Here is a 24,299-nt window from a genome sequence, read left to right on the forward strand (position 1 = left end):
ATAATACAAATATATTTCTTGTGCCATGAAAAATCAAAATAAGAATAAACAAAGTTCAAAACAGAAAGCTAAAGTGAATACTTTGGTTCAGTGGCATTGAAAGCTATTGACTTTTTTTTTTTTTTTTTAACACTGAACTCTGTTTCTTCCTAGGATTGAGAGAAACATCATGAGAGAAAGTCAGTTTATTGATCAATAATGAGTCAACAGGGCTAATGAGCTCAACTGGTTTGAATCAATGGCATCCTTTCTTAAAGCACGTGTATATAAACAAGTCAATTATGCATTTTCAGATCAATATTAGGAGGACTAAGATTTACTGTTGGGCTTCTTTATGTCCTTTTACAAGAAGGCACCTGTATTTTGTGGGATAAACGAATCCAGAATGAAATAAATCTAAGGACATCCTCCCTGCAGCTTCTGTGTCTCTGGAGGAGACCACATTCCTTTCTGCATTTTGCGTGTTTTACTGCATTTAGAATCCATTCTTTCCTTTAGTATCTAGGACCTTATTTCTCAATGGGGAACTTTTCCAGATCGAAAACAAAAATATCACTACGTTTCTGAGTTCGGGAAATTGTGACATTATGGCTTTACTGATTTTTTTTTCCTGAATTTTATTTTTGGAAGGAGCTGTATAAACATAGCCTGTTGTTGGTCACAAGTGTTCTAAAGGCCAACAAGTGTTTATGAACAAGGACTGAGCTTGTGTGTACCAGCTGCATTGTCCTTCTCCCACTGATAGATTGTAATCTATTCTGTGGACAGGAACTCTGGCCTTTGTTGGGTTGAAAATTCTCATGAACTCAGACAAGGAAAGGCAAGCAAAAGCAATATGCAAGCATCCTCCAGTGAAAACACCAGGTTTCCCGGGATCTGGCTGAGGTCTGAGTGAAGCATGGCCCCACAGAGTCAGGAGAGAGCAAGAATATTGATCACGCCTCATGTTCCCTGTCCACAGTCTGCGGGACTGGGGGGGTGGGGAACGGGGGTGGAGGTATCCAACAACGGAAACTTTGCTGAAGACAGGGTACAATTAGTGTCACCATTTTGGAAACTAATTTCATGATAAAGTTGAAAATGTGCACATCCTTCCTAGGTATTCACCAAAAATATGAAACGTATATACAAGCAAACCTGTTTGTATGTTTCTACAATATAATCTTGTACATATGATAAAGTGAACAGAGGTACATGTAATAACACGGACCACAAACACAATGCTAATAAAAATCTCACATGCATAGATTCTACTCTCAGCTTTACCATTCACCGTGTGTATAATCTGGACATATTTTTTAACCTCTCTGATTTTTAGATGTCTTATCTATAAAAGAGAATTAAGAATAACTTCCTCATGGTTATTGTACAATTTTAAGATAGTATGTGTCAGAAGGACCTGGAATATATAGAGATTTTTTTTTTTCATTTGTAAAATGGTAACAATAGAAGTGTGGCGAAATTTAGGAAGTGTAGCCAGTGTGACAGTGTCTTGATATGTTAATGCTACTGCGCATATGATATTTAGCACGGGCAGTTGTGATATCATGCTCCAATACCCCACAGATCTCCTTACTGAACATCTGAGAGCAAATTGCTCTCATTGGAATATTGTTTGTACCTCCAATTTATTGTGTCATCACTGCATTTTTTTCAAATGTTACCACTCATATATCTAAATCCATCCCAGAAGTAGATAGATCTTGTTACACAGGCTTTATTTGATCCATCCCCTAAATCGGGTATCGGGCACTTAATGAAAACCTGGCAGGTTGCTGGAATCTGGGGAGTAAGGGAAAAATACGATGTGCTATTTGACACCTGGTAGCTCACAATCCAGTATCGAGGTAGAAAATAAGGGAACAAAAAAATCGCAATGGAATAACTGCTCAAATTTACAAAGAGCTTTGGGAAAAGGCAGTTAAGAGCAACTGATTCATCATTTGATTACCTTACCCCACTTGATTTAAATTGAGAATAAAATTATTTGGCTAAAGATACAAGAATCCTGAATTCTTCTCTCACTCTGGCTAGCTCATCATACTTTCCACCTTTAGCCGATCCGTACACTCTCCTTTGTCTTTGCAAAAGTTGTTAAACACATCTGTCTTCTTTATGATAATAGCAGCAATCCTAGTAAATTACTGAAAGAAATAAACTTAATTCTTGCATCAATTCAAAATGTATTTGTCCTAGTAGAATAAAGTCTTATCTCCACGATCTCTACTTGGCATCTAGGTCAAAAAACAACTTAGTTTCATGCTTTATGGCTCCCCAAATATTTTAGGGTTTTTTTTTCTTCATTTAAGAAATTCCATTTTATAGTAGTTGGAACTCTTATTAGAAGTTCATTCTAGGGGCGCCTGGGTGGCTCGGTCGGTTAAGCGTCCGACTTTGGCTCTGGTCATGATCTCACGGTCCATGAGTTCTAGCCCCACGTCGGGCTCTGTGCTGACCGCTCAGAGCCTGGAGCCTGTTTCAGATTCTGTGTCTCCCTCTCTCTCTGCCCCTCCCCTGTTCATGCTCTGTCTCTCTCTGTCTCAAAAATAAATAAATGTTAAAAAAAAAAATTAAAAAAAAAAAGAAGTTCATTCTAAAAAATGCTAGTTTTTTAGACCCATAAGAGTGGGTCTACCCACTCTACCATCACCCCGAATACCACAGTGCTAAACCCGATGTCAGAAAATATATGATTGGATTTGCTTCTTTGGTCATTAGAGCTTGCCGGGTTACTGACAGACACTGAAAAAGGAAGAAAAAGGAAGAAAAAACAAACAAACAAAAAAAAAGAGGCTGAGGTGGTTGCTTCAGGTGAACTATACTGGGTGTCCAACAATAGATCTAAGCAGATTTCTCTAAGTTTTCTGCTTATTAACCCTCTTTGTCTGTCTCTGTCAGCCTGTGGAGTTATTCTCTTGCAATTGCTCACTGTCGTGTGGGAGAACCGCCGACTGTATTGAGCATGAATCAGCTACTAAAATAAGTGTCGGGGGAACTGGGGTATGTCATTTGACCTTCAAATTAATTTTCCCTCGTCCCTGTTTCATTTCTCCTTTCCTGCAACCCCTGCCTCTCTCTTTTCAGCAGACCTCTGCCAGACAAATCAAAAAGCAAACTGCGCCACCGCAAATGTCCTGAACAAGCCCATCCCTCTTTGATTTCTAGGAACACTCATTTGCGAAAAGCACAATAATGTATTCATTCTTGTAGCAGCATCAAGAAATCTACAACATAAACGCACTTTGTATTCCCCCCCCCCCCCGATTTAGGCAGCATCTCTGTTTGTCACCGTTCTTGTCACAATGGTGCTCTGATTTCAGTTAACATGGAGATCAGAGAACAGTACATAAGTTTTATTTGGTCTCTTTGTAATGAGTTAAAACACATACACTTTCAAATTCTATAAACTGCTTGACCTGGGCAAAGCAGGCAACACGTGCTTTGAGGGACCACTGCATCCTTTATCGTCAAGTCATTCGAAATTCTACTGGGGAATAAGCAGAGCAAAAATAGTCCAAATCTTCTTTTGTGAACGTGTGCAAGGACAGAGATGTCACTTATGTAAAAGTTGGCTTCTGAGTCTACTCAGCCCTACATGGAAGAGTCTCCCTTGTGCCTCTCTAAGCTTTCTGTGACTGTAACTTGATAAATGGAAGTTTGGAGTGAGGACACCAATCTGAGTAAAGGCTTTGCTGCTGCTGCTCTGCCACTGAGGGGGGAGAACAGCAGACAGAGCTTAGAGTGACGTATTATGGGATGTGATGAGAGGGAGCACTCACCCAGAGCAAACACAGAGGAGGCACCTGTGAGTCTAATGCCACTTAATGTGCAGATTCAACCCCAGTCGTAACAATACTGAAGGAATCACTGCATTGAGTAACAAAGGAAGAAGACGAAAGGAAGGAAGAAAGGAGAGTAGGAAGGAAGGAAGAAAGGAGAGAAGGAAGGGATGAATGAAGGCAGGAGTGAAGGAACAAAGGAAGGAAGGAGAGAAGGAATGAAGGAAGGAAAGAAAGAAGGAAGGAGAGAGGGAGGGAAGGAAGGAAGGGGAGAAGGAAGGAAGGAAGGAAAGAAGGAAGGAAGGAGAGAGGGAGGGAAGGAAGGAAAGGATGAAGGAAGGAAGGGGAGGAGGAAGGAAGAAAGGAGAGAAGGAAGGAAGGAGAGAAAGAACAAAGGAAGAAAGGAGTGAAGGAAGGAAGGAAGGAAGGAAGGAAGGAAGGAAGGAGAGAAGGAAGGAAGGAGAGAAGGAAGGAAGGTGAGAGGGAGGGAAGGAAGGAAAGGGTGAAGGAAGAAAGAAGAGAAGGAAGAAAGAGAAGGAACAAAGGAAGGAAGGAGAGAAGGAAGGAAGGAAGGAGCAAGGGAAGGAAGGAGGGAAGGAACAAAGGAAGGAAGGAGATCAGGAAGGAAGGAAGGGGAGAAGGAAGGTAGACAGGGAAGGAGGGAAGGAAGGAATAGAATGACTCTCAGTCTAGTGTAAAAATGCTCAGTACCTAGGAAAGCATACCAGGTTGTATTCTTTCATCCATAAACTATGAGTCCCTTTGGAGACACCTATTTCTAAAGTTTAAGAGAGATGAATTTGACAACCAGGGCACAAGGATATTTCTAATTGAGTTTCTCCCTAATCGTAATCTGATGAATTAAAAGGCAAAGACTAGCATTTATCAAACATAGGGAAGGAAAGAAAGTATTCTTTATAGTTTACTTTTTTTTTTTTTTTTTGCTTAAATAAATGAAAGATTGGTGAGGGCCTCTCATACAGATGTGGAGAAAATGAATGTGCCAGAGAGGGCAGAATCCAGAAGACTATTAGGTTGACTTCATCCTGAGAGGCTGGGGATATAGTTAAAACAAACCACAGCAAAGTCCCCCCATTGATATGACCAGGATATTCCTCTGGAAGTTGTAATCATTTCTCTAATTACTATATGACCCTCATATGTTTGGCCAATGCTGTCAGTTTGCCAAAAAGTTGGTCGGGGGCTGTAATCCAATAAGTTTTATTTTCAATTGCACATTCGCAAATTAAACCACAGCTGCAACCCAGATCAACCCGATCTGTGCAGAGAGGCATAGGAAAAGTCAATTAGTTTTTCCACTCTCTAGGGCCAAATGGACAATTAGACTAGACAAAATGGGGGTGGGGCATGCGTGTGTGTGTGTGTGTGTGTGTGTGTGACCATTTCGTGGACAAAGTAAGACTTTGAAGACTGAAGTATCGAGTTCACATAAATCAACCCACCTAAAGCGTGTCGCTTTCAAAAGGAAATTTTTCTGCTATTAGCCTATAAAATTCCAGAAGGTAGGATTTATAGAATGATCATCATCTATTCACCCGCGTCTCACAAAACACATATTGTATAGAAGGCTCTTAAATATTTGCCGAATGAATGTCTGAATGATTGGTGGAAACATGATCCTCTGTGAAAACATGCATTCAGGTAATCACATTCATTTTACCACTTGTTCCTTTCCCAGCCCCCATGTAGAGTTGTCAGACCACGCTGTCCTATATTTGGAATAACAGAGAGCTGTCAATGTAGCAGGTGTCTGGGTTAGCGGTCCAATTGCCTCATTCTTTTGTGGATGTTGCCATCAAACAGTGGGTGAGTTCAAAATTAGATGAATCATCACCTCTCTTGTCACTTGGTATGCCCACCTGCTGACAAGGAGTAATTCCCCCTTAATGGGAATCATCCCCAGTGAAGATAACACACCTCCACATCATTAGAAGCAAGCAGTTCAAGGTTGACCTGGGACAGGGTGTAAGGAATTTAGTGTTTATGATATCATGATTTGCTACAAACAAAGGTAAACTGTGTTTGGAAAAAATGTGTGGCAATGGAAATTTAGCTGTGCCCTTGGAAATATTGTTATCAGTGAATATCGTAGCAACCACAAAATTGCTATGGACTTTTTTTTAAGCTTATTTATTTATTTTTCAGAGAGACAGAGAGAGAGAGAGAGAGAGAGCACAAGCAGGGGAAGGGCAGAGACAGAAGAGGACAGAGGATTTGAAGCGGGCTCTGTGCTGACAGCAGAGAGCCCATTGCAGGACTCGAACCCACGAACTGTGAGATCATAACCTGAGCCAAATAGATGCTTAACCAACTGAGCCACCCAGGTGCCCTGCTATGGACTTTTGTTAACAGGGAATCATCTCCTTGCTGTTTTTGCAAAACTTTTAAGAAAAAATCATTAATTATAAAATAACATCCTAACTCAGCATGCCATTCGGGAATCTATGTCATTGCTTGGCCAGCAATCTCAATAAACTTTTCTAATTCAGCCTCAATAGGCATGCTATGTTTTCTCACCTATGACCTCCATTTCCTATGTCAACAGTGCATTTTCCCCACCCATGTCTGCCTTTCTACTGATTCATCAACCCTTAGCTCTGATCATCTGATTCACAAGTATTTCTCTGGTCTCCCTGGCCACTACTAAACTCTGTCTCTCCTGAGTTGCAATACATTATTCTGAAATTTTATTTTATTATTACTTATCACTAATTATCCATTACTTATTGTATGAAGGAATGAGTGACGGATTTGCCTTCTGGCTTTGCTAACTGTGCAAGCGTTACCTTCCTCTGAGGACAAAGATCATGAATTTTGGTTTTTCTTTGACTCAGCACTTTGCAGTACCCCTTCTACAAAGTAAGAAAGCGGGGCACCTCGGTAGCTCAGTTGGTTGAGCGTCTGACTCTTGGTTTCAGCTCAGGTCATAATCTCACAGTTCGTGGTTTCGAGCCCCACATCAGGCTCTGCACTGACAGTGTGGAGCCTGCTTGGGATTCTCTCTCCCTCTTTCTCTGCCCCTCCCCCACTTGTGTTCTCTCCCTTTCTCTCCCCCCCGCCTCAAAAATAGATAAACATTAAAAAAAAAAAAAAAAAAACAAAGTAAGACTGCAATAACTATTAGTTGAATTGAATTGTACTGAACTGGCCTCATGAGGCTTTTAGTCTAATTGGGAAAAAAGACAGATTAAGCAGCAGAAAAAAAGAAAGGCAAAGCATCAGAATTACAACTGCAAAATAATATGGGATAAAGTGAATATGTTCATCTTGGAGAAATACACTGTAAGGAATTATTGTAGTTGAGTAAGAGGTAATCAGAAAAGATGTTTAGACATACCTCTTGAGCTAAATCTTAAAGGATATTGTTATTTTTTTTTGCTCCAGTGACTAACACATTCAACAGTTCATTAAGAAAGTGGAATATTTGAAATGCCAGAGGTTAAAGTGAGAAAGACATACAATGTCATATACATTCTATAGAAACATAAATTGGCATAAACTTTCTGAAAAGTACTTTGGTTTTATCAGGAAACTTTTGGGAAGTCCATAACTTCACTCCAATTATTTCATTTCAAGCAATCTATTCTATTTTTTTTTTAATATATGAAATTTATTGTCAAATTGGTTTCTAAACAACACCCAGTGCTCATCCCAAAAGGTGCCCTCCTCAATACCCATCACCCACCCTCCCCTCCCTCCCACCCGCCATCAACCCTCAGTTTGTTCTCAGTTTTTAAGAGTCTCTTATGCTTTGGCTCTCTCCCACTCTAACCTCTTTTTTTTTTTTCCCTTCCCCTCCCCCATGGGTTTCTGTTAAGTTTCTTAGGATTCACATAAGAGTGAAAGCGTATGGTATCTGTCTTTCTCTGTATGACTTATTTCACTTAGCATCACACTCTCCAGTTCCATCCACGTTGCTACAAAGGGCCATCTTTCATTCTTTCTCATTCAAGCAATCTATTCTAAATACATAAATAAACATTGGAGCAATGGTTTATATAGGATGATACTAGTCTCTCCTCTTTTATCTATACCATGGGTCAACCTTCAATTCATCACATTCAGTACACTCTAGGATGCCTCAGGACCTTTGCTCTTGCTTTTTCCTTTGCCTGAAGTATTCTGCCACAAACCTTTTCTTCTCTCAGCTAGATCCTATGTATCTTCACCTCTTACTAAGTTTAAATATCCCTCTTCCAGGACTACTTTCCTTCTATTCTCACAGAAGAACAGAAGTTTGGTTGACTCCAAAACTCCCTCCCCCCACCAATATGCTTACATATCACTCATAGGTCCTCACTCTCCTCCAAACATTTACAGACATGTATTGAGAGTCTGTCTTTTCTCTATATTCTAACTTCCATGTGAACAGCAACAGCTCTATCTTTCTTATTTCCGTAGCTAAATGCCAAGCACAGTGTTGGCAGCGCAGGGCACACACCCGGCCAGTATTTGTTAAATAAACATACCAATAATTTCAATAGCAACAGATTAAAAAGAAGCTAAAAATTCAAGAGCCGAGTACTTGTTTATAAGTGGTGATATAGTTGTAAGATGGTATATGATAACCATTAAAACAATGTTCACATTTGACACTCTCCCATAAAAATGCTTGCAACTGTAAGTGCAAACAAAAAGGTATAAGGCAACAAAAATATAACGATCATCACTCTATGAAAGGTGGAGAATGTTTGCAGGAAGTAATTAATGCACTAGCAGACCGTTGACACTGATTATTGCAGCCTGGAGGGCTTGTGGGTGTGCCTCGTTCAAGTTGCAGGCTTGGGCCCTGGCTGTCAGTAATAAGTAAGACGATGAGAACTTTGATCTTATGGAATTTACTTGTTCATGGTAGAGACAGATGATTAACAAGGTATAATTAAATATGTAGAAAGCCAATTCCAAGTTAGAAGCTCTTCTGGGGACCATGCAACAAGGTAGAGTGACAGAGTATATCAGTGCGAAGAGTCCTCTTGGGGTCTGGTTGACAGGGAGGGTTTTTTCCAACCAAGACCTCAGGGGTGAGAATGAGCCAAGCTTAGGAACAGTGTCCCTGAGGTGGGAGAGAACTTGTGACTTCAGTGTTCTTCCTTATGCTTTTCTGTATTTTTATTTCTCTATAATGAACATGAAACAGTTTTAGTTAGAAACAAATTAACTCCATAAAAAGCATATACATTGTCATAAAATTTGCACAGCATAGTGTGAACCACATAAAAAGGAAGAAAGAAAGAAGGAAAGAAGGGAGGGACATGTATACCATTCATTGAACTCAGCTACCTGGTGTCTACATAATGTCAAGATCTCCCACACTGCTCATCCTGACCCCGTATATATCGAGGATCTCAGCTGGAGTCTAAGTTGGGATTTCAACGTGGGAAATTAAATAATATAGTACACATAAATTACTTAAAACAGTGCCGGGTACTTAGATGGTGGGGTGACCTATTTGCCTCAGTTTACCCAGGACTGGTCCCAGTTTTAATGTTTATTTATTTTGAGAGAGAGACAGAGGGACAGAGGGACAGAGCATGAGTGAGGGAGGGGCAGAGAGATAGGGAGACATAGAATCTGAATCTGAAGCAAGCTCCAAGCCCCCAGCTGTCAGCACAGAGCCTGACTCGGGGCTCAAACCCAGGAACCATGAGATCATGACCTGAGCCGAAGTTGGGCGCTCAACCAGCTGAACCACCCAGGCGCTCCTGTACTGGTCCCACTTTTAAAGCCTGGCACCTCCACCCACCTGCCCACAGTCCTAACATACAAAGAGAGTTGGTCACTCTGTTAGCAGGTACTTTTAATGATAAACTAGTGAATGGCACTCCCATTTTTGAATGAGTGTTTTTATCTGGAGAGGAAGAGAGTTTTCCTCACTAACAGCTGATTGCCACCATCCATGTGTATCCCTTAGACATCAGTTCCCTGTGCTGAGTTACGTCAGACCCTTACAAGAGGGGCTGTAGACAGAAACCAAATAGGTGATTTTCACAAAAGCCTCATGAAATAAGCATTGTTCTGATGGCTGGGTGAGCTGGGAAGGGAAAATATTCCTAACTTCCGTAGGGAATATTGCACAGCATTGGTGAATAGAAAAGAGAAGGTAAGTCAGGGCTACAGTCAACTGAGTATTTAGGTTTGTATCTTTTGAAGCCACTAAAATCTTTGAAATTTAGGATGTAATTTCACCTTAGTGTAGTTTTATTACTTTGTTCATTTATTTTAAACACGTGATATATTATAGCAATATTCATGAAATTGAAGGAAGTTAATAATACACAACCACATGATTCTAATATAATAGATGTTATATATTGTCCCAATATTTTTTAATATGCATTTTAAACAGTTATAAGTATAAGATGCTGCAAGTTAGGTATATATATGTCATATATATAAAATCTTTATCTTTTTAAAGCACTTTTAGATTCACAGAAAAACTGAACAAAAGGTTCAAAGGTTTCCAATACACTCCTTGCTCCCATACATGCATAACCTCACCTATTATGAGCATCCCCCACCAGAGTGGTACATATGTTGCAATTTTTTTGAGTTTATTTATTTATTTTGAGAGAGAGAGAGAGCAAGCAGGGGAAGGGCAGAGAGAGAGAGGGAGAGACAGAATCCCAAGCAGCCTCCATGCTCTCAGCACAGAGCCTGACACGGGGCTGGAGCTCACAAACCATGAGCTCATACCTGAGCTGAAATCGAGTCGGTCAGGACTGAGCCACCTAGAAGCCTCACAACTGTGGAGTCTACACTGATATACCATAACCACCCAAAGTCCATAGTTCACACCAAGATTCACTCTTGGTGCTGCATTTTCTACGGGTTTAGAAAAATGTATGACGTATATCCATCATTATAGAATCAATCATACTGAATAGTTTCACCGCCCTAAAAATTCTCTGTGCTGCACTTTTTGAGTCCTTCCACACCAGATCTTTTTACTGTTCTCCACAGTTTTGCCTTTTCTAGAATGTCATGTGGTTGGAATAAGTATGTCGCCTTCCCAGTCTGGCTTCTTTCATTTAGGATCTCCCTTGCCAAGTCTTTTTGTGGCTTCATTGATCACTTTTTTTTGGGGGGGGGGTGCTGAATAATATTCCTATCCTGGATATATGGATGTGCCATAGTCTCATTATCCATTCACCTATTGAAGAACTTCCAGATTGTGGCAATTATGAATGAAGCTACTATCAGCACTTGTGTGCAGGGGTTTGGGTGGACATAAAGTTAATAGCAGAGAGTGTGATTGCTGGGTTGCATGGTAAAAGTATGTCTATTTTTTTAAGAAACTGCCATACTGTTTTTCAAAGCAGCTGCGCCATTTGCATTCCCACCAGCAAGGAATGAGAATTCCTGTGGCTCCACGTCGACACCAGCATTTGGTGTTAGTTAGTATGTTAGGTTTTGGCCATTGTGACAGGCATGTAGAAGTATCTCATTTTTTAATTTAAAAAAAAAATTGTTTAATGTTTATTTATTTTTGAGGGAGAGAGGGTGGGAGGGGTAGAGAGAGAGGGAGACACAGAATCCGAAGCAGGCTCCAGGCTCCGATCTGTCAGCACAGAGCTTGACATGGGGCTCAAACTCATGAACTGTGAGATCATGACCTGAGCCAAAGTCGGGCGCTCGATCACGGAGCCACGCCGGCACCCCTAATTTTTTTTTAATATTTATGTATTTATTTTGAGAGAGAGAAAGAGAGGAAGTGCATGCTAGCAGGGGAGGGGCAGAGAGAGAGGGAGAGACAGAACCCAAGCAAGCTCTGCACTGTCAGCACAGAGCCCAGTGCAGGGCTTGATCTCAGGAACCGTGAAATCATGACCTGAGCCAAAATCAGGAGTCCAACGCTTAATGGACCGATTGACCCCGGCGCCCCTAACTCATTTTTTTTAATTTGACTTTCCTGATGATATAGCATCTTTTCAAATGTTTATTTGCCATATCTGTATCTTCTTTGGTGAGGTTTCTTAAGATCCTTAATCATTTTTAATTGGGTTGTTTTCTTTTTTTTTTTTTTAATTTTTTTTTCAACGTTTATTTATTTTTGGGATAGAGAGAGACAGAGCATGCACGGGGGAGGGGCAGAGAGAGAGGGAGACACAGAATTGGAAACAGGCTCCAGGCTCTGAGCCATCAGCCCAGAGCCTGACGCGGGGCTCGAACTCACGGACCGCGAGATCGTGACCTGGCTGAAGTCGGACGCTTAACCGACTGCGCCACCCAGGCGCCCCAATTGGGTTGTTTTCTTACTGTTGAGTTTTAATTGTTCTTTGGATATTTTTGGTAACAGACCTTAATCAGATATGTCTTTTGCCAATATTTCCTCCCCGTCTGTGGCTTGTCTTTTAAATTTCTTGACAATGTCTTTTGCAGAGCAGAAGACTGTAATTTTAATGAATTCTACTATTAATTCCTTCTCTCATGGATTGTGTTTTTTGGTGCTGTATGAAAAACGCACTGCCAAACCCAAGATCTCCTAGATTTTTTCCTATGTCTTGTTCTAAGTGTTTCATAATTTTGAGTTTTAGATTTATGACCTAACTGTAGGTCTATGACTCATTTGGAGTTAATCGTTTATGAAGAGTAGAAAGTTTATGTCTAGATTCATTTTTTTTTTTGCATGTGGATATTTACTTGTTCCAGCATTCTATATTTTTATTTAATATATCATGCACATTGTTTCCAGTTCTCACATATCCTTTACCACCATCATTTTAAAGGCTGTGTAACATTTCATCACCAACATTGTGCCATAAGGCATATTTACAGAACTGTAATTATGCCCTCAAATGCAAGAACACACTAATGTCTTTGACTGCCTTTGCTACTTACTTGAAAATGCCTGTTAGTAATTTCAAGCACCAACAGTAGGTTATGACATCTATAGACAAAAAAAAAAAAAAAAAAAAAAAAAAAAAAAAAAGTCTGGTGTTTTATTTTGCTTGCATTCATATTGAACATTTTTATCAAGTTTGCTTACTAGTTGTATGTCTTCTCTTGTACATTTCTTTTCCTATTTTTTCCCATTTATCTATCAGTGATTTGCTCTCCTTGACAAATATTCTTCTATTTTTACTAAGGTCTCTTGCTCTTTTCTCATCTTATTTTGTAAGAATAGTGTCTACTCTGCTGTTTACCTTTGTGTTTTGTTATATTTTTAACCTGCATAAAGTTTAAATTTTTACATAGAAATCTATTGAAATTTTTTTTCTTTTTGTGACTTTTTCACTTGTCCATTTAGAAACCTATTTCCCTTCCATGACTTTAATAAATATTCAATTCTATTTTCATTGTAAAATATACACTCTAGTTTTATATAGACATATATCTATATCTATATCTACATCTATATTTACATCTATATATCTCAATTTAATTTACTCTATGGAGAGATTTAAGGCACTGTGCTTTTTTATTTTCCAATTTGTTGCCACTTACTCTACTATGTACTTCAGTGTGAACTCAATGGCATTTTAAAATAACATAATTGGAGTTCACATTTATGCCTTCTTTACTACTGTTGAACTATGTTTTAAGCTAAATTAATAAAGCAATGGCTATGTTGATAAAAAGCCATTTTTATAAATATCATTTGAATATTTTTTACACATTTGACTTACATACATAACCAAAGTTTGGAAAGAAATAATATCTGTCCCAAACCTGATGAAGATTTGCAAATAATCATTTTGAGGTTTTGGATTGCTTTATCTCATTTTTACTGCTCCTTGTTGTATTTTATGACTCATTGATTAAAAGGAGATGCTATTTTAATCTATTTTGCAAACTTCTCGGTAAATAAATCAACAAGTAAATAAACAAATAAATGAACAAAAACCATATATTATTCCATGCTCAGGTTGGGGGGGAGGTGTAATTAATGACAAGACATAAGATTCTGCTCATATGAATAGGATAGAAAAAATATACAACTTAAAAAAATAGATCAAGATGGGGCGCCTGGGTGGCTCAGTCGGTTAAGCGGCCGACTTCGGCTCAGGTCATAACTCACAGTTCGTGAGTTTGAGCCCCGCGTCGGGCTCTGTGCTGACAGCTCAGAGCCTGGAACCTGTTTCAGATTCTGTGTCTCCCTCTCTCTGACCCTCCCCCGTTCATGCTCTCTCTCTGTCTCAAAAATAAATAAACGTTAAAAAAAATTAAAAAAAAAATAGATCAAGAGATCATGACATAAAAAAAACAAAGATTATGAGAGCTGGTTAGAAAGAGCCGTAGAAGACATCTGGTTCAACTAGTTCATCAGATTTGTAATAAAAATAATAGCAGTGAATGTTAACTTGACATGACAACACAGAGACTATACTAAGTGTATTATCTCATTTATTGATCAGAATTACCTTCTACGTACTTCCAGTTTACAAATGAGGAAATTTAGGTGTGATGCCATTGTTTCGGCATGATCATGAAGCCACTGGCCTCCAATGAAGAAAAGTGACTTTCAAAAATTACAGAGTTGAGTCAAGACTATCAAACACCCTGAGATATGCTGATATGATGTGGCTGGTGTAAGACAGTACACACAAACACACACACACACACACACACACACACACATACACACATACATCTAGATTTTCTGATGAAGTCATTTCATTTTTTTTATTTTATTGTTGAAAAAAATTTTAATGTTTATTTTTGAGAGAGAGAGACTGAGCACGAGCAGGGGAGGGGCAGAGAAAGACACACACACACACACACACACACACACACACACACACAGAATCCGAAGCAGGCTCCAGGCTCTGAGCTGTCAGCACAGAGCCTGATGTGGGGCTCGAACCCACAGATTGTGAGATCATGACCTGAGCCGAAGTCAGAAGCTCAACCGACTGACCCACTCAGGTGCCCCTCAATTTTTAAATAGAATCATTTCTAAGTACCCAAAATATACAATGTACAAATATAGAAAATTATTAATACATTTATACTCCTTTAAAGACCCGCTATTGTAAAGATATGTGTGCCTCTCACAGTTGTGACAGATAGAAGTAAAATAATTAATCATAATTCACTGTTATGCTCAGGCTTTCTTGCCAAGTCCGTTTAATGTAATTAGATGTGCTCCTTGCACTCTATTTTGCTGTGATGGGCTCAAATTCTGGCTGGGTTTCATGTGGTGTCATCACATCCTGTAGTCATCATTGTAATTTTCTCCATTAGGGTCGCTCCCTGACGGAGTGCCCTATGCCAGGCATATCATTCTATATTTTCTATTCTGTTAATGATGTCAAGGAATGCATCACTACCACCTTTTCTCCTCGCACCAAAATACCATGAATTGCCAACGTATGATTTAAATGGGGGGGAGGGGATCTTAGGCTACAAGGCAGAGCTCTGGCGTATAGAAGCCTGTAGTTAATCTTTTGTCTCTCTTGTAAACTAGCGGATCACTTCAAGTTACTTAATCTTTCTAATTCTCATTTTACCTGTCTGTAAAATGGGGGTAAGGATTCACAGAGTCTCAGGGATTTTATAGAGATTTACATTTACAGCATGTAATTGATTCTCAAGAAATATTAAGTTGCCTTTCCAAAGACAGGTTTCTTTCCGTAGAAATGGGGCAGTCCTTGAGATCCTGTTTGCATAGTTATCACGGATAAGTTTTAACCCGAGTACTTCTTTTACCCTAATTCGGCCTTGAATATTAACATGGCATTCCTAATTAGGTCTTAATCTCGTTGGGAGAGTTAACAGTAAGTACTAAGGACTCACATAACACAATCTAAGCTTGCGTATTAGTCCAGAGAAGGACAGCTATAATTTTCCATTCTTCTCTGGTTGATTTTCCCCTATTAACATTATTTGCTGAAGATGGAATTTCATAGTAGGAACAGAAGGGGAGGGAAAAGAAGGATTTCAGCTTATGATGATCACAGAGCCATCTCTGAAGGGCTTGGTCTTATACATGCTGGGTGCCAAACTTTGGTCTTCATTCTGAACTTCCTTACACATTCTCTTGGATACACGAAGCGAAAAGCCGAAGCCACTGCAGCGGATAGATTTTTACAATGGCGAAATATGACGGAAAAGACTCTGGGCTCATCATTCAGAGAAACCATCTGTGCCAGAGTAACTGTCTGTAGAGGGAAAAAATAAATCATTTTCAAAAATCCCATTGCTCCAAAATCTGGTCCAGTGCCACCGTCCTGAGTGCCAACTATTCCATCTGGCAAAAGCAAGTCATGGAAAAGCACAAAAGCAATTTACCCAATTGGCCTGGGCAGAAAGTTTATTCTTCAATTATTTTTTTGTGAGTCTTTCCTCTGAGTGTGGCTCAGATAGTTCTGCACTGGGATCCCCAGCTGGGCAGGGTTCAACTAGGCAAAAACACAACTTGGGGTGAGTAGCAGTGAAATTTGCAGTTAGTCTCCCTCATTTAGAATCCTCCCTCCTGTTTAGAATCCCTCTTTCTGAATGGGTTAACCCTATCGAGTGGTTTTTAAAGAGGAGCTTCCTGATAGGATCATACAGCGAGATACAGAGTAAGTTGGTATTCAAATTTACTATTACAAACTATCAGGGATCTTTGAAAATTTATAATCTGACAGCTTCGCTTCTTAGATGGGCTGCTGTGGTGAATGCAATTAATTGGGGACTTCCTCATCTCTATTCTTTTCTATTATTTTTAGGCAAAGGCTTCATTTTAAAAGTAGTCTACTTTCCCTTCAGTATCCTTGGAAACCAACCAATCCAATGGTTTTGCTGCATTGGTGAGGCCATCTATTTCTTAGGAGATTGCCATTTAGAGGATTAAAATTATAAGGCCCCAAAGAAGGAATTTTTCCAACAGCAGATCAATCTGTGTACCTTTCAGAGAGTTTTCTAGAAATTTCCTTCACAACAGCTGAATAGATGTAATGTCATTTCAGGACTAGGACACTCAGCTCCGATAGAGGTTCTAACCAGCAAACGTTGAGAGCTATCACCAGCTGGTTATTTGCAGTCCGTGGAATACATGTTCTGTACTCCAGAGACATGAATCACTTGTTCAATTAAAAATAGTATTTCCCCAGCAATTATTTGATCAAGAACGGGAATAACTTGTGGGTGAAATGATGGCCAATTTGCATTCCCATCTTGGAAACAGGCCTGTCGTTTTGACAGCATATACACATATCGATCTGCTTTTCTCTCTGAAACAACCAGCTCCAGAATTAATGACTGTAGTTTCTTCTAGGATTTCCTTAAAATTAGGTCAAGGCTTTCCACTGTGGGAGTTAAATGCATGCTTCTCACTGTGGAATTCAGGGGGGAAATGAGTTGCCAAGAGAAAGGCATATTAAGGACCTAGTCATACACAATTCTCTACCAAATTGTATCGGAGTCCTGTTTTGTTTACTCAAAACAAAGTTAATTACTCCATAGGATTATAGCATGGAATAGCTGACCAATGACAACCTCCAAGTGTCACAATCCAGTTTAAACAATCATTTTATCTGAATTATTAAATGCCTTTAATTTTTCAAAACTTTATTAGATACCTCCAATGTGTCAATTTCTCCATAGAAGCTGGGTATAATCCATTGTGGTCTAAAGCTTAAAAATGTTCACCACTGTTTGAGAAAGATTCATATAAATTAATACTTAGAAAATAAAGCATATAACATTGTGAAGGAAAAAGGATAGATCAGTTAATTATCCTATATAGATTTGATTTCTGCCTTTGGATTTGAAGCATGAAAAAGTAAAAAAACAAAAAAAAAGTGGAAATAAGGGTAATTCTAAACAAAGGTAGGAAGATGCTGAAGCCATTGACTTGTGAAAGTTTGGGATAGTGTGGAAAATACATAAATGGTTCAACATGACTGAGTGTGGAAATAAAGGAAGTAAAGGAAGTTAAAAGGGGCCTTCTGTGCTACGTAAAAGTGTTGTGACTTAATTGTCTAGGATATAGATATTTATGGAAGAACTTTAAGCAAAAAATGCTAAGCTCCTGTGTGCATTTTAGAAGAATGAGGTACAACAAAGAGTTTTTAGAGGGGAAGCAGTGGAGACAGAATAACAAGTTAGACAGTAGGAGTCCCCCAAAGAATGAGGATTGGGCCTAAAAGTAAAATTTGGGCAGATGGAACCAAGAAAACTGATGGTGAGGATGTGTGTCATTGCTGATGTCATTAACAGAAGGTAGAGAACAGAGGAGTCAAATAGATACTTGCTTTTCATTTACTCTTTGTGTTTTGGCTTGCTTCAACTATGTCATTATTTCCCTATTAATATTCATTTACTTATATAGATGGAAGTATTCTAGCATGAAATCAGGAGGAAGGACAACAAATGATAATATATGTTGTGGGTGGAGAAAGGCTACACTATCGTCTTGGATAACTGTAGTATTTCCTGGATTTCTGTTCGGGAAATCTGAGTTAAATTCATTCCTACTATCCCTGATCTGTCCAGTGGCTATTTTCAAATCAGAATATTGGATTTTATATTTGATCTTTTAAATGTCACTGTTCCAGTCTGATGAGACTACTGAGAATTTTGATTCTGTTGTGTCTTTCACCTTTAGGTCATGAAAAGGTGAGGGGCAATATTTGTGCATATAGGATTTTCCCAAGTCACAAATACAACTTTTACTGAACAACACCAGGAACACTGTGCTGTTGAATAAAACTAAGTACTTCACTCCACTGAGATACCAAGAAACCAATCAGTCTTCCAGTGGAGTTATTCAGGAGTCATAAATCTACTGCAAAGTGCTGTAATTTAGACCAAGGCTATAAAGGGAAGCTACATCAAGTGTGTTTTGCTTAAATCAATAGCTTGTAATTTCCCATTATATCTACAAAAATCCGGGGCTGGTAGCTGTAAATGTACTTCATGTACCTCTTGATTGATTATAGCTTGGTGTCCTTATGTAAAATTCAAAATGATATTTCTGCTTTCAATATTTGTCTTGGCATGGTAGAGTAATATCAGGGAAATAAGGTTTATTGCATTATTTTAAAAAATAGTTAGGAATGAAAAATACTTTTGTTGTAAGCTTGATCCCACTATCATCTAATAATACTATGTTTTATTAGTTAACTAAAAGGAGCTGTAATCAATTGAGTGCTTACTACATGGTAGTCATTAATCATCTAAATTGGTGATTTCACCTAATTCTCCTAACAATGGCATGATTTTAGCATCATAAGTAGTCCTGGAACATGGGTGGGGAAACTCATGCTTAGAAGAATATGGTACTTTCTCATGATATTTAGGTTACCCAGTATATATTTGAACCCACATCTGTGTACCTATCTACAAGAACCTTAACACTTCACTGGATAGTATGATGACATCTGTTAATAATCCATAGGAATAACAAATTTATTTTTCAAAGCTTCTGAACTCCAGAAACTTGAAAACTCAAAGCCTAAAGTCTGACAAACATAAGATGAAATCACATATGAGCAGAGAGTGGGATAAAACCAGCTCTCTTACTGTGTTAAAAAAAAAAAAAATGAACCAATGGAGTTCATTGGTTCAATGTCAAAGAAGGAGACACTGGGGGTGCCTGGGTGGCTCAGTTGGTTAAGTGTCCGACTTTGGCTCAGGTCATGATCTTGCGGTTTGTGAGTTCAAGCCCCACATCAGGCTCTGTGCTGACAGCTCAGAGCCTGCAGCCTGCTTCGGATTCTGTGTCTCCCTCTCTCTCTGCCCCTCCCCTACTTGTGCTCTGTCTCTCTCTGTCTATAAAAATAAATAAAATGTAAAAAAAAAAAAAAAAAAAGGAGACATTAGATTTTCTGTAGGCAAATGTGTTTCCAATTGTTGACAATATCTGAGGTAGTTGGCTAAATTGGACATTCTTTTGAGACCTTGTTCTTTATTTGGTCTAAATTTGATTCAGTGTGCATCTCAGCAGGGATTTGAAACTACAATACTTAACAGATTATTATTCTTGCTCCTGAATGCATCATATGTCTTTATTCCTACAGACTGAGATCTGTGAAATGTTTCTCAGGTTATACCCTTTCCCTGTTGCAGAAAGGGGATTGGTGTGCATGGTATGACAACTTTGTGGCTACTCATGGGTCACATGTCTTCGCTATTTTATTTGAAGCTGTGTCCTATAGCACAAGGCCCATAAGTATGCCGGTGCAAAAACAATGTCCAAAGTCAAAACTTATAGCTTTTTCTTTATCTCTCTTTTGGAGCAAACAACCAAGAACTTACTGGTGTTCTTTACTTTCAATAGGTATCTGGGAAATTGCAGCACGTAGAAAGAAGACAACAGCTCAATACTCATCTCCCCGAGGACAAGTTTACTTCAGTTAAAAAAAAAAAAAACACCACAGGGTATTTTACTATTTGTAGTTTTTCTTGTAAAGGGAGAACTTGAAAGAAATGGTCTCCACCGCTGTGTACCAAAGAGGAAATGATGTTGAGAAATTGCAGACTTTTGAGGCATTAAGCAATGAGCTGTCCAGAAAAATAAATAAATAATTTCACAAGGAAAGAAAAAAAAAAACCCAACCTCCTTGGGAATTGAAATATATTAGACAATGCATCAAAGAGGGTAAAAGAAAAAAGAAAGTCAGGTAGTTTACAATAAGATCGAGGGAGATAAAGTCCTGATTGTCCCACTTCTCATGATTAAAAAGCAAGGAGGCAACACAGGGCTGTGCATTCAAGGTAGTTCATAAGGACAAACGGAAAAGTGTAAGAAACAAAACAAAACAAAACAAAACACTTCAGTCCCATGGCCTTATTTCCATCTGCTCACATTGCCCCCACCTGCTCCAGTTTATAAAGTGGCTCAGTGTCATGTGAAGGACATTCTTGTTGCGTTGGCTTGGCCTGCACAGAGCCATGTGACATGTTGGAGAAGTTTCAGCCTGTTCTTAGCTTCCCTGTGCGACTTTGGAGCTACATTCCTAACATTGAAGATAGACATTCTTCCCTCAAGTTTTCCCCCTAGATTTACACATGTGCTCTTTTCTTTTTAAAGCAGGAGTGACTTCAGCAGTTCCTTAGATCTGGGTTTTTCTCACACACCCAGAATTTGCTTTGGTGAAGGCAGCTAGGCAAGTCAGGAAGGAGACCACTCAACACGTAAAGAATGTCATGCTGTTTTCTTCCTACGGGTAGGTATTGTGTCTTGAAGAATCACAGAAATGGAGACTATTTGATTGTCACACTCAAAAAGAGGACAGAGTTTGTTCTGCAGAGATAGCAGGGAATAAACTGAAATTTATGACCGAGAGTCAGAAAGTCAGGCCTCCATTTACAGCTTTACCTCAAGTCGGGTGACCTGAATCAAGCTCTTACCTCTCCGAGCTTTAAATTCCTCATCAAAAAAAAAAAAAAAAAAAAAAAAAAAAAAAAGTACATCAATATTTTTCAACTAGCTCCCTATTCCCCATCAGACTCATATATAGTTGTAGATATAAGGTACATGTACATCACATACATAGAGATACCTAGACATCAGGGATCAGGTTTTCTTCCAAGATTCTAGATTTAAGTGGGCCGTAGGTGAAGTCCAGACACTAAAGAAATTAGTGTTGGGGTGCCCGGGTGGTTCAGTGGGTTAAGCGTTTGACTTCAGCTCAGCTCATGATCTCATGGTTCGTGAGTTCAAGCCCCACACTGGGCTCACTGCTGTCAGCATAGAGCCTGCTTTGGATCCTCTGTCTCCCTCTCTCTCTGCCCCACCCCTAGCTCACACTCTCCCTCTCGCTCTCAAAAATAAATAAACATTAAAAAGATTTTTAAAGAAATTAGTATTTATTAAAAGCTATCCAAGTGACACTAATCAGGTACCTTGGTTTAGAGCCACTTATATAGACAACATCTAAGTAACCCCCATTCTCTACCTATAGAAACCCTACTTAAAATAATTTTCAAGGAGTTTTTATGCACATGGCAATGAGGCAAAACAAAGGAGGAAGAAGAGGAGAAAGAGGGGAAGGAGGAGGATAAATGTAAATCATTATTCTTGGCCTTCAGATCCTCATACTCTCTCAGGGAGTACCCAACAATATCACTATCACAACAGCATAGGTTATGTTTAGTCAAAGGAGTTTATGGCCAAATCCTTAAAAAAATAGAAGTGAAATAATCCATTCATGAGAATTTATAGAAACAGGTGGAAATCAACAGGAATTAGAATTAGGGCATGGAAGAGATGTGTGGAAGGACAGATGACCTGTGTTTATCAGGTGTGAGAGAAATGCGCTTTAGACACACAGGACTCTTCCTGGTCCGGATCCATCATGGGGTGTCACTCCCCTGAGCCTTTGCACGTGTCACTCTCTCCGCTCACATCACTTCTTTATCAGTTGCTTTTATGTGTCATTTCCTATTTGTATATTTTCCTACCTTTAATAAAGATCTGATTACCCCTCGTTCTTGTTGCTGAAGGACCTCTTCATATTACCTTTTTATCACCTACTAGATTTCATGATAGTTGTTTTGAAATCTGTCTCTTTCTTTACAGCTTTTTAATTAAGTGCTTAAACTTCTCTTTTATGGTCAACATGTAACACAGTATCTTGCACAGAGAAAGTTACCTTTTTAAAAAAGTTTATTTATTTTGAGAAAGAAAGAGAGAGAGAGAGAGAGCACGCATGTGCAAGCAGGAGGGGGCAGAGAGAGGGAGAGAGAAAGAATCCCAAGCAGGCTCTGCACTCAGCACAGAGCCCCGATGCGGGGCTCAAACTCACGAACTGTGAGTTCCTGACTTGAGTCTAAATCAAGAGTTGGAGGCTTAACTGACGAAGCCACCCAAGCACCCCTCACACAGAGAAAATATCCTTGAGTTGAAGTAAGTATGGGCAGAAGAACAATAGCAATAAAGATTTTTACTGAGAATGGTTAGGGAATAAATAAGGACACACAATGAGGACAGAATATAAAATTTGTGTGTTTTGAGTAGTGTCACATTTGGAGACACACAAATAAAGGGAAGTAATTTGAAGCTATTGCAACTGGAATTCTCTGAGCAGGAAAATAACAAGAGTTGGAGACTTGATTGGAAAGGGAAGAAAATAAAGGTGAGGAATGTTCAAGAAGGATCAATAAGAACTGAGAACTAGAGATGAATTAAGAGTGCTATTGTCCTTCAGATAAAAATGTACTCATATCTGAAGCACAAAAAGAGAGGATGGGGTATCCATATGAAGACTTTTTACAGACCCTGGAGGGGTGAAAATAGCGACTGAATTTTGCAAAGGAAGCTGAGGCTGGAGGTGGGGCTCTGAGAGCTGTTGACACAGGGGTGATGACTAAAGATACAGAAACTAATAGAAAGAGAGAACATGAGAAAAATGAGCAGAAGGTTAAGCATCTTTGGGAAAGGGCTTGAGGAGGAAGAAAAATCACCATGTGAGCCAGGAATAGAGAAGTCAACAAGAAGAGAAACAGTTAAACTGAAAAACAAAAACAGAAACAAAAAACAAACTTGGGTTTGTTCAAATAAACTGAATACAAAAATAAATAAATAAAAATTAGTCCTAGATGAACCGAAATTCCACTCTAGAGAGAGAAAGCAAAATTATTAGAAGATAAAAATTAATTCCTGTCCATTTTTTTTTTCCAGCTCCCTTCTAATCTGGAGGTTCTCAAAGGGGGGAGAAATGAAAGAAAAAAAAAAAAAGGAAGAGAAACCAAAAAATGTGGTATTAGAGTCTAAAAGGAACAGAGAGAGTTTCTAAAAGGAACTAGTGGCAAAGTGAAAAAATTCCCAGATAAGGAAAATAGGTTTAGAAAGAATGCTGTTGTTAGTTTTAGCTAAAAGAAAGTTCCAGAAAACTCCTGAAAAAGCTTCAGTTTCTACGCAGAAGGGAAGCTCACAGGGAGGAAGGCAATCATGTAAATTGACTGAGTAACAGAATAAAGGAGAGAGTTGAGATGAATGATCGAAGCAGAAGTGAATTATTTTTCAAAGAAATGGGATGGCATTTATCTGAAAATAACTAACAAAATAAGCATTTTGTTCTATCAATCTGTATGTCTGTTACATTGTTAACATCACAGGGTCTAAATTATGGAACTCCATACATAGTAAAGCTTGAAATCTGTATGTGTGTCCTCCAACTTTGTTTTTATTCTCCCAATTGCTTTGATTATTGTAAGTCTTTTTCGTTTTCATATACATTTTTGAATCAGTTTTTCAATTTCCACCAAAAAAATCTAGGTTTTTTTAATTGGGATTGTTTTCTTTCTTTCTTTCTTTCTTTCTTTCTTTCTTTCTTTCTTTCTTTTTTCTTTCTTTCTTTCTCTTTCTTTCTTTCTTTCTTTCTTTCTTTCTTTCTTTCTTTCTTTCTTTCTTAGAAGTGTTTATTTAGTTTTGGGGGAGAGAGCATGAGCAGGGGAGGGGCAGAGAGAGAGGGGGACAGAGGATCCAAAGCAGGCTCTGCACTGACAGCAGAGAGCCCAATGTGGGGCTTGAACTCATGAACTGTGAGATCATGACGTGAGCCAATATCAGATGCTCAACTGACTTAGCCACAATCCAGGTGCCCCAGGATTGTTTTCAATGTACAG

General features: G+C 38.9%; 1 long non-coding RNA gene across 1 annotated transcript in view; it reads left to right on the top strand.

The window, feature by feature from the left end:
• LOC147574502 (uncharacterized) overlaps positions 1-23,835 on the top strand; it is a 30,719-nt gene extending 6,884 nt beyond the window's left edge. The window contains exons 3-4 of the long non-coding RNA XR_015244268.1: positions 20,764-20,896; positions 23,353-23,835. This is a non-coding gene — a long non-coding RNA (uncharacterized LOC147574502). The remainder of the gene's footprint in view (positions 1-20,763; positions 20,897-23,352) is intronic.
• Positions 23,836-24,299: the final 464 nt, after the last annotated feature.

This window comes from Puma concolor, chromosome E1 (genome assembly GCF_028749965.1).
Source record: "Puma concolor isolate L17-30 chromosome E1, mPumCon1.1.hap2, whole genome shotgun sequence".
NCBI lineage: Eukaryota > Metazoa > Chordata > Mammalia > Carnivora > Felidae > Puma > Puma concolor.